General features: G+C 32.3%; 1 protein-coding gene across 5 annotated transcripts in view; it reads right to left on the bottom strand.

The window, feature by feature from the left end:
- The window catches only part of Sap47 (Synapse-associated protein 47kD), a 242,082-nt gene that overhangs the window by 35,872 nt on the left and 194,133 nt on the right, over positions 1-12,077 (bottom strand). The window lies entirely within an intron of this gene.

The raw sequence follows: 12,077 nt of genomic DNA on the forward strand, positions 1-12,077 counted from the left end.
AAAGAAACCCAGGAGATAGAGGATGGATAGACGATATAAGAGAGGGAAGACTTGTTCGTAATCTTTTATTCATATAAGCCTATCCGGAAAATCGCTGGATCGCAGAAATAAGTCGCATTGCGCTGGGAGTTGTATGGAAATCGACGATTCGAATAAAACTCGATAGATGTCGTACGCTTGGCGGGTACGCGTGTAACTTTTGAGTGTAGTTAATAATATTCTGATCGGTGTATTTGAAATTTGAAGGCAGTTTAGAAAGGAGTTGAAGGGGAATGGAATACTAAAGTACTAAACTTGAGATCAATCGAAAAAAACTAAGAGGTACCTACAACATTAAAATTCATTGGTGGCTTCAAATCATGAACATATTTTGAAAACTCAATCTTACTCAATTCAACTATCGTCTATAAGACTAGGTTTATAATTCATTAAATAAATATGCGATCATAATATTGTTGATAGCATTTTTAAGGCAGCAAGACAAGTGCTTCACATTTAAAAAGCAGTAAAACTTAAGTTTAGATAAACGTGATTAAGAGTTTATCCGCTGTGAGATTAGAGCCCGATGCATACGACTGCTAGTCAAGCGCCCTACCCTCAAGATTGTAGACCACCTGTTCTAAAAGCAACGGCCGCGCGGCATGTTTTCCACAAAACTTAATTTTGAATTTGAGGCCAAAATATCCTTTCCTCTTAACGATAGAGGATAAAATCGCACAGTGACAAAACAGAACAAGATAAAAGCATAGGTTAGGTTATAATAGTGTACGTAGGTTAGTTTAGGTTAGGCTAGGTTAGTGTACGTAGGTTAGTTTGCGTTACGTTAAATTTAAAATATTTCTTCCTTTTCTTCAATGTTGACTATTATTTTTGCCATGAAACCTTCGCAAAGTATGAATAGTAGCTCATTTGGAATAAAGTACAGCTACCAAAAACCCACAATTTATGAGCATTGTGAAGCCTTATGACGTCACAGCCGGAGGGTGGAAAAACCCGCTGCCTGACTCGTCTACACGTATTTTTAGGCCGTTATATAAACACGGTTAACGTCCAGGATGAACGATGTGTGGAGTTCGGATAAAATTCGCAATGAAAACTTTTTTTATATTGTGTAGAAATTTTTTTTTAGACAATGGCTTGTTTCTATTTTTAGCAGAAAATGTATTCTATGGGATAGTTTTTTTTTAAATTATGTAACTAAAAAAATGATGAAATAGGCTAGTTTCTAATTCTTTCGCTGAAACGTGTATGAAATGGGTAGGGTCTAATTCATTAGCTACAAAATGTATGAAATGTTTAGTTTCTCTATATGTGGCTAAAACCTGTATGAAATGGGCAGGTTTCTAAGTATGTAACTAAAAATGGTATGAAATAGGCTAGTTTCTAATTCTGTAGCTAAAATATGTCAATTTGGTTAGTTTCTAATTATGTAGCTAAAACATGTATGAAATGAGCAAGTTTCTAATTGTGTAACTAAAAATGTAAGAAATGGGCTAGTTTCTAATTCTATAGCTAAAATATGTACGAAATGGGATAGTTTACAATTGTGTAACTAAAAATGTATGAAATTCGCTATTTTTGTGAGGTGTAGCAACAAAGTGTATGAAATGCAACAACTGTGTAATTGGTTCAGTATTTTATGAGAGCAGCTTCACTAGTATTTTTTGCGTTTTGTATAATGTGTGTGTAATTGATTTGTTTCCTATTATGCATATAAATCCAGCAGATGTAGTGTATGCTGTGAGTTTGTTTTGTGCATCTAAGTAACGATATGGACTATTTTTTTTTAAATTGTTTAACAAAAAATGTACGATATGCAGCAAATATGTATTATGTAAGTAGGTACAATGTTTAAGAGAGAAGCCCCTACTTGTATGTTATAAGTTTGGTGTGTGTACATACCTGTTTGGCCTTCTGTGGATTTAAAAAAAGATATATGTTACACAAAGGACACAATTTAGACAAACTATATATATCACTAACTTATAAAATACATAATTGAAAAAAAAACACACACACACAAAAATATCATATTACGTGATACCCGAAATTGAAAAAGAAAATAAGAGAGGAAATATTTATAATAACATTTTTAAAACATTTAATATGCTCGTGGTTGGTATAATTACGAAAATAAATCCAACGTTTTACATTGTTTGTGCAAAGCCCATAAAAATTAAAACATGTAAATAAAAAATACAATCAATTTAAAATACACGTCTGTGATGACAAATAATCATCGCTAATAGGATTGGTCGTTCCATTTTGAAAAGTTTATAAAGCAAGGCTTGGTTTAAATTGAATTAAAAAACTCCATCAAAACTGAATGAAAATCGCTTCATAATCCTGTTAATCAATTATTTTTCGATGTTAATCCCCAGAGTAAACTTAACTTTTATTTTTTATTTGAACAGTTGAGCTTTGGGGTCCAAAGTGAAATTTATTGCGGAGAATATTTGGATGAAATTGGAAAATTTTGAGGCCTTTCTGAGCTGTTTTTTCTAGACGCAGAAATATTGTCTTTATCGGAAAAACAAAGCCATCACTGTGTTGTTTAGATAAAATGATTAAACGGGATGACTATTTTTCCTTGATTTTCTCAATTCGGTAGCTTAACTTATACAGAGGGGGTGGAGAAACCGAGAAAAATAACTAAAATACTGACAGGTATTTAAAATATTTGGTGTAACTAGATTCCTATCAATTAACATACCTATACATAAAATAGCAAAGAAATGGTTTTTTTTTTTCATTTTTATACCAGTTTTTTTTATTGAAAAATAAGGAAAAATGATAACGCGCACTGCCATATTTTTTAAATACATCCATTTTGTTCTCTTGATTGAATGAACAAATGAATGAAATGGAATCTTAGAAGAGGAAATTAACCCACATCCCAATACCCGATCGAGCTGAAACTCGGCAGAAAAACTCGTTTTCGATGACAATACATTCTATCAACTTTTGATGGCAATCACTCGGACGTATACGCATTTCTCAGAAACTAGATGACATTATATTACAACAGATTATATATGTACGAAATAAAACTCGGTCCTATCCAATTGAGATTTGGCTTAGATACCGTTATCGGTGTTCACTTATCCAAGGGAAGAAAGATTCAATTCTCAGTCAAACAAAAAAAAATTAAGTTTTAAAAGACATTTCGAAAGTTCGCAACAATATTTTCTTTTAAATTGATGTATTACAGTAAAAATAAAGCTTTTACAGGTGTTTTTAAAGGTGGAAATCTACATACTCATGCTGGAATAAATAAAAATAGAAATTTCAGATAAAAAACTGGTCAAATTTCACGATCGGATGTCCACTAATGTAGATAAGTATGTACATATACCGTAAGCAAGTTTGATTGTTTACTCTACGCAGGTGCATCAATACACAATAATGAAAATCAAACTTAATGCATATATGCAGCAATTTAAAAGTGACGCTTTCTTCACATTCTAGTCAAGAAGTTAACACTATCATACAGTTTTCGGTAATAGTACATTGATTATTGCGTCATTGTTCCCTTCGGCACCGAGAAAGAGCTGGTACACACGCTGAACGCGTGCCGAATATTTGTACACGGTAACATTTATAAATTTATATAACCAAAAAAAATTCCCGACCCATGTTATATAGCTTATTTGAATAATAATAGCTCCACATCTTGTGGGGGTTGTTTTTTTTTAACGAGTGGAATAAAATATGAAATAAACAACACCAGCTTGCGAGACGTGATATCTACCGCCCCGAAACGTCCTTTGTGAATTACTATTACGGAAGGGGTGCTATAAAAAAGGCTTTAAAATGAGAGAACCCCGTTTAACGATGCTCTGGGGGTAGTTAATATAAGTATCTCCCCCGACAGACAAGGCTTTGATTTTACGCAGAAACTTAAGATCACTTTAATCCACTCGCTTAGATAAATAACTTTTAGATATAATCAAAGCATAAAATTCAAAATAATTATAATTGCATTGTGCTACTTTCGGCCAACTAAATTGAGTTTGAATTATTTTCTTAATCACTTGGATTTTTAAATAAGCATTCAAACCGCTTCCACCGCAGGGGTAGGCAGTGTAGATAAACCGTCACAAAACTCTATCTTGCCATGCACTCCTTGCTTCATTCTTCATCCACAATCATTCATCGTCTCATACATAACATAGGTACTCTTCTATTCCGACTCCTGAGATGACCCGACTCCAGTATTTGATACACTTGATGCCATGACTTCCTCGTCTCTGACTAAACTTATTCTAACAATAACACTAGCGCTTTATACCCTCCTGTAAACTTAATAGGTAACGCTGCTCTTTAGTTAAAAATGTTTAACATCACTTAGACTTCCAGGGCTTAAGCAATTTTCCTTTATTTTGCTATCTACTTAACACAACGCGCTCTATTGCTCTATAACTTCATATTAGTTTTATTTAATCAACGGTTTCTTTTCTTGGAGAAAAATCTTAGTCGGATAAAGAAAAACTTTTCGCTAATTCATAAATATACTAGCGCAGACCCGTAAAAAAATCACGGGATATTATAATTTAAATTTGAAAAAGTCAATTAAATTTATTTTTTGTCAAAATATTATAGCATATGTATTCTTCACAAAATCAATTCCAATTTTGAAAATGACAGCTTAAATTCATACTAAATTTGAGTTCATTAAACCCGATTTCCCGCAGTAATAACACACATACCTACAACCGAAATAAGTATGCTTGATGATAACTAAAACAAGATCATTCAGCACATTTCCATTGTATTTCAATTTATAGTGTTAAGGAACGTACTTGACTTACTTTAAATACAATTTTAATTTTACAATTCAAAACATTAAATTGTTAAATTTTTAACCAGTGATTTGGAGTAAATAAAATTTTGGAATGCGGTAACTTTTTCTCATAATTGTTCAATACCTATTGATTTTTTAGTGTTTTAAATTGAAAAAAAAATTGTCACCGAATTCCAAATTTTCATTTTTTACTCCAAATAATGTAAGGAATCACTGATTAAAATAAGTCAAGTACCTCCCTTAACACCCTGTATATTTTTACTTCTTCGATGATTAAAAAATAATAATCTTTTGGTGTGATTTTTCTGCCGCCTTTGTTATTGTGTTTTGTCTGTTTCAGATTTTAAAAACATATATGTCATCTCTTTCCATTTTACTTCCTAACAATTAAACAATTTTTTTTTTAAAGTGTAAATAATATATTTTACAACGAACAATCAGTAGGTAATAAAACAAAACAACGAAAACACAGGAACCCGATGGGCATCATATTTTAATATTCAAAAAGCGGGAACGAAACACGCCGAATACCACGAGAATGGGGTGACAAAATCAATACGGGCAATCTACACGTGGAATAAATGGGTGGAAGCTAAAAGCTTTTGGGAAATGTCACAGGTCAAAGCGATTCAAACAACAACTCTAAGGAGGTATAATAATCTACCGTTGGTAGTTAGGCAACCGTTCCAGTTTCGGAACATTAATCAACTCGGCGTATCGGATTACTTGTAGAATTACCCCTATTAAAATGGACACACATTACATTAGTTAATTATGAGAAAACCAATGTTTTGCTAAATACACTACCTATATTAAATTAAACTGGTCGTCAGTGATATTAACGTAACATGAGCATGTGTTTTTAATTTCATGTTTATAACTGTTATAAAAAAGACCATTAGTTTATTTCAACCATACTTCTAAGAATATATTTGATTTAATGTGATGAAAAAAATATACAGATTGTTAGGGGACGTACTTGACTTATATATCCAATGATTTTTGGAATCCGGTGACTTTTTCGATGTTTTTTGTACAAAACCACAAAAAAAAACTTTCATATGTCGTCACTGTTCACTCCGCCGAATAACCACCCAACCCCTCACCCCCCCTAACTGTTCAACACCTACTGTTTTTTTATGTTTTAAGGTCACCGGAGACCAAATTTTCATTTGTAATGTCAGGAATCACTGATTTCTAGTAAACTATTTAAGTTCCGAAATATATGTTATTTTTTAAGATAATATTGTATCCAGTTGTTATAGCGAAAGGTTAATCATATGAAATTCCCACAATGGAAATAAATCACAAAGTAAGATCCGAAAATTATTAAAAACATATTTTGTTGTGTAATTTAATATGTTATAGGCATGAAAAAAACGGTTCAATGATAACTCAACACAGTGACAATTCAACACACTTTTAAAAAGTGATATAAAGTCATTAGAAACGATAAAAAATCAATTTTGTTTAAACCTAACTTAACCTAACCTACTTAACCCAGTTAATAAAGTTTTTGTTTCATCACTTTCCATGACTTTATATAACATTTTAAAGATGTGATGAATTATCATTGTGATGATTTATCCGGTCACCAAAAAAAAACAAAATGTATTTTTAAATGCAAATAAAGCATTTGTCGAGAAATTTTTTGCTCGATTTCAAACGACTCGTGTATTAATAAATATTTTCACCATTTTTGCTTAAGTATTATCGTTTTTTTTATATTAGTGCGCTCCCTCTAACATTAGAATTTATATATATGTGTATCCCTTTCAAACCATCTGTGAACGCTTACTACGGGACCTTCAAGTAAGTCAAGTGCGTCCCTTAACACCCTGTATGGAGAAAAATGTTTATAGGTTTACAAATTTGGATGTAATTATGTTTAACCAAAATGTCGGTAAAAACGAGAAGTTCGATTCGTTTGCCGATCTACTACCAGAGTGCAGTAGCGCTGCGTTCACCATCGGCAATAAAAAGAAACTTCTTCTCCCTGTCAGTAAAAATGAGGACTACTAACATAACTCAAATCCGATCAATGTTTAACTACGAACAACGCCGGTTACACTACAGCTAATATTTTTTTAATAGCTTACCTATATTAAATATGTAGCTATTAAATCTACTCTATCTCTACTAATTAAATCTGTATAAGTATTCTTAATAATAAAGTTTAAATTCGAAGAGATTTTTTTTTTAAATTTAGAATAACTGCATTTTCGGGTTACAAGTAATCTTAGAATGCTGAAAATCCACCACTTACATAATTATATGCTGAAAATTTGACTTGTGCATTGATGGTGGACTAATCTAGCAGAAGATGTTGTCATACTTTTTTATTGTTGAGGGTGGGGGGGGGGCGTTGAAGAAAAATATATTTGAAAAATGGGCGGTAAGCCAGATAAGGTTGGGAACCTCTGTATCGATTATTATTCAAGTATTTACAATCAAATTTGCGTGTTGGTTCGCCTAACAATTGTTGTTTTCGTTATCATTATTGAGGGTGGGAAGAAAACACAAATCAATACTTAATACAACATAATAACCTACAACAAAATAACCGTAATCCAACAAAATAACCTTAATACAAGAAAATAGCCTAAATACAACAAAATAACCTTAATACAACAAAATAAACTTAATACAACAAAATAACCTCAATACAACAAAATAACCTTAATACAACAAAAAAACCTCAATACAACAAAATAACCTTAATACAACAAAATAACCTCAATACATCAAAATAACCTCCGACCTATCCAACTAAAAATTGTGAATATTTAAATAAATCTAGGACCATCAGCATAGGTACCTACACTTTCTACGTAAGAATTTTCCTTTCCCAAATAATCGTCCAAGCGCATAATTTACCGGGATAATTTTCCTTCATTCTATTCCTGGGGAGCCTTTATTACCATTAAAATTACCTCAATTATTTTTCCCCATTAGCAAAGTTAATGGAATCTTCATAAAATTGTGTGAATAGAAGCCGAGTATTATTAAAACGGATAAAAAATTCCGTAATTCGCTAAAAGCTATGTTCCTGAAATTCCAGGTGCACGTCCACGGTATACATTCTTTATCATGTTGTCTTATATTAACTACTCCTATAAAAATATTTTAATCTTTTTTTCCATCATGCGGAAATACATAATTTTTTGAAATTAGAAAGAGAAATAATAATTCTTTCCAGCATGCCTCAAATATTTTTACTGGATTCCATTAATAAAATCTTAAAAATAGCCAAAATATAATTCATATTTCGCGCCGATATTGTAACAATCAGTAAATTTAAAAAAAAAATATATGAACGAGATAAAAGTGAAGGTACACTTTTCTTACAAATTCCACAAACAAAATGAAAGTGTTTTCGAAATAAACATTAATATTTGTTTTAAATAAATACACCGAAAAGATAATTTTATCTTGTTTCTTAAACAGTATTTGTTTTTTAAGTTATTTAAAAATAAGATTATATGGCGCATTTGAAATACACAGAAAACATTGCAAACTGAACAAATGTGATGAAAGTACTGAAGGGTTTAAAAATCACAGATTCTCCCCTATCCCCCAAAGTTATTTAATCCATAGCTTACGTGACACCCTATACATGGAAACCTGCGGGGCATATGTAAGGTTAATAAATAAAAGTAGATAAGTTCTAGGGCAATAAATCCGAAATGAGAGAATGAAAGTTGAAGAGTGAACGTAATTCAGCGAGAATAATACTTGCCAATAATGCCATCTCCTGCTGAAGCGCGCGGAGAGCGATGATATTCGAATTGATTATATTTTCATTTTACCTTCTCGTAAAGCTCGAATATCTCGAATCGCTGCCTTCAATCTCATTACTGTATTTTAATATCATCATAAGATACGATGGGCGACTGCTTTAAACGTTAAGATCATGGAACTGAGTAGACTCGAGATAAATGATAGTAATATTGTGTAGCTATCCCAGGAGATAAATGCAGGAGTTTTAATTAATTGAAAATTAACATACTTATGGGGGGTATTTCATCATCCTCTTGATAGTTTATCCACAAGATAACGTATATTTTCAGTTTTCGATTTACTTATTTATAAAGTCGGAGTTTTCTATTCGGCACCCGAAACTATGAATAGTAACTATGCATCGGATAAGTATAAGCGTTGGAGTTTGAAATAATTGAAAATTAACATACTTATAGGGGTATTCCATCATATTCTTGATGGCTTATCCACAGGATAACGTACATATTCAATTAACGATTTACTTATTTATAAATTCGAAGTTTATTATTCGGTACTAAAAACGATGAATAGTTGCTATGTATCGGATAAGTAAGCCGAGTTGTTCTATATATTGCGAGGAATCATTTTTTAATATAATAATAATAAGAATTTATTCCAGAATAATATACGTTATCCTACGGATAACCTATCAAGAGGTTGGTGAAATACTTCCTTATTCTAAAAACGTGATAAAAAGCTACTTTTTAAGCATAGCAAGATCATTTTCATCGTGAACTATGGAAATTTGAACTATCTACTCAACCCTACAGACGATGACACAGTATAATAAGTACTTATTTGAATTGTTCAACGAGAAGAAAGATTTCGAAAACAATATTTGAAACTCGGGCGAAGTTACTAATAGTAATGTATACAAGTAAACAAAATGAAACAATTTAGCTTCCAAAAAGCCTTGCTTGGTAACCAATATACCCTTAAATGCATGACTTCTTATGACGCGTATACACTTGCGATCCGAACCGCGAGCCGAACCACTAAACATAGGAAAGGAACTAACTGCAAACAGTGCGACCCGCCAACCTTTGTGGTTCGGCTGGCAGTTGGGCTCGCAGTTCGGCTTGCGGTTCGGCTCACAAGTGTGTATACACATGATTGAAAAAAAAATATTTTTCATGAAAATAGAATCATAAAAAAAATAATAGAAAAAGCAAAATGTGTGCCTATGTAAATTATTTTCATAATCATGGGTTTTTTCCTGCGACAATCTTCAGTCTGATGATATTTAGAATTAAAACTATTTCGTAGACGGTATAACGGCACGTTGTAGTTTTACCACAATATGGACGTATCCTCGATATTTAATTCCGCCCCTAATTTAAAGTACTCGACTCGGTCCTCGCAGCGGTAAGTTCATAAAAATTCAATTTCTGAACCAGGAGATGGTTGATTAGTTCCGGTAAACTTTTCCGGCCCGCTCACTAAATTCCGGCGGAACCAACAAGGCAAAACAGCTCCAAAGGGAACACTATTTGTAGGTACAACAATTTGGTGAAATAATAACGCACAAACACTTAAGGGTTGCGGACTCTGCGGTGGCTTGTACAATTACATTAATTTATGATAACAATGTTTAATTTATTAAGGTTGAAGGGAAAGGGCTGTTTATTAACTGTTCTTGAAAATTTACTTTAGAGTCAAAAATAATTAAACTATCGTTAAATCAACCATTGACCTCAACTATCTTTTACTAGATTTGTTTTTTATTACACCTATTTGTCAAAGGTAAATTGACTCCGTAAATAGTGGAAGACTTAAATTAACAATATAAAAACAATTTACAGTAAAAAATAAGGCAATTTAAGCAAAATAAAATTTCGACATTTTCAAGGTGATGGATAGTGAGAACCATAAATATACCACTCTCTAGATCGATATCTTCGGGCTTTTTGTATGTAACGGAATTATACAGTACTTAACCACAGATATACAAGCAGTACCTACCGTGCGGAGCAGAGCAGTAGACAAGATAGAGGAAACTCAAGGCCATTTAAAAAAGATGCGACCATAGACAACATAATTGCTCTCAGCCTACTCTATTCATTCACTAGCCCAAAAAAACTATTATAAAAATAAAAATGTCCTTGAAGCAGAAAAATGTCGAAATGTTTTCTGAGGGCAAGGTTCATCTGACTAAGAAAATGAACTTTTACAGTTTATTTCCTTAAGATGAAACTTGTTAATCTGAGAAGAAGAAACCCAAAATTACAAGAAAAATTCCAAAACATGATTGTCCGACAGTACGACGATGAATTCCGACATTTTTCTGCCTATTTTGAACTCATTGTTACATATGTTTCAAAACTTTAATTTCACCAAAACAATAAGACAATACAGGATAACACTAATCAATAACATGAATAAGTTGGTCGATATAATAAATAACATTTATACGTTGTGGAGGAAGACATATGCCAAGTATGTTACGTAATAACCTAAAAACTGTCAATTCACTTCAAACTTGAACTTACGTAGGTAGGTTGAATATATGTTTGTGACTCGCTAACACTATACTGGCTTATATTGTATTTTTATCACGAACAACTTTAACACGCAATATTTTCGACCCGAAATGACAACCCGCGTGTATAAATAAACCACTCTCATTTTGTTTGAATGATTTGAAAACTGTCAAACAGCAAAATTTCGTCATCTCTTTCTGTTACACGAGTCATTATGGTAGAGAGCGAGAGATCAAACCAATCCTTCTGCTCTGACCAATGAGATCTGAGCTTTTAGCCATATTATTCGTTTTCTATAAGAATTTTGAGGTGGGCGTGGCGGTTTCAAATGAGTTTCAAGGCCAAAGCTTAGAGAAATGCCCCTGGTGAGAACATTTTTGAAGGGTAAATTAATTGATCGATTTCTCAAAGGTAAATTGATAGATTGTGGAGGACATTATCCAAAGGTAAATTGATTGATCGTGGAGAACATTTGTCAAGGGTAAATTGATAGATCGTGGAGAACATTTTCCAAGGGTAAATTAATTGATCGTGAAGGACACATCTCAAGGGTAAATTGGTGATTGTGGAAGACATTTTTCAAGGGTAAATTGATTGATTGTGGAGGAAATTTTCCAAAGGTAAATTGATTGGATGTGGAGGAAATTTTTGTAGGGTATATTGATTGATTGTGGAGGACATTTTCCAAGGATAAATTGTTTGATTGTGTAATGTATTTTTCAGGAGTAAATTGATTGATTGTGGAGGACATTTTTCAAGACTAAATTGATTCAGTATATATAGTGGAAGACTTTAAAATACAGTACATAACAATTTCAACGCAGTAAAATTTAAATTATAAGTAAGAAAAAAATAAACTTTGTTTGTAGATCAATACAATAAAATACATTTTTTTTTAAATTTATAATCAACACTTGTGGGTCCAGGCTGAGTTTGTCCTGCCACAGATAGCCATAGTGAAGTTAAAATTTGTAGTTATTTTCTGCGTCTATTTTTTGGATGAGAAATATGAA

Source organism: Hesperophylax consimilis, chromosome 15, assembly GCF_061612785.1.
Source record: "Hesperophylax consimilis isolate HC1 chromosome 15, BYU_Hcon_1.0, whole genome shotgun sequence".
Classification (NCBI taxonomy): domain Eukaryota; kingdom Metazoa; phylum Arthropoda; class Insecta; order Trichoptera; family Limnephilidae; genus Hesperophylax; species Hesperophylax consimilis.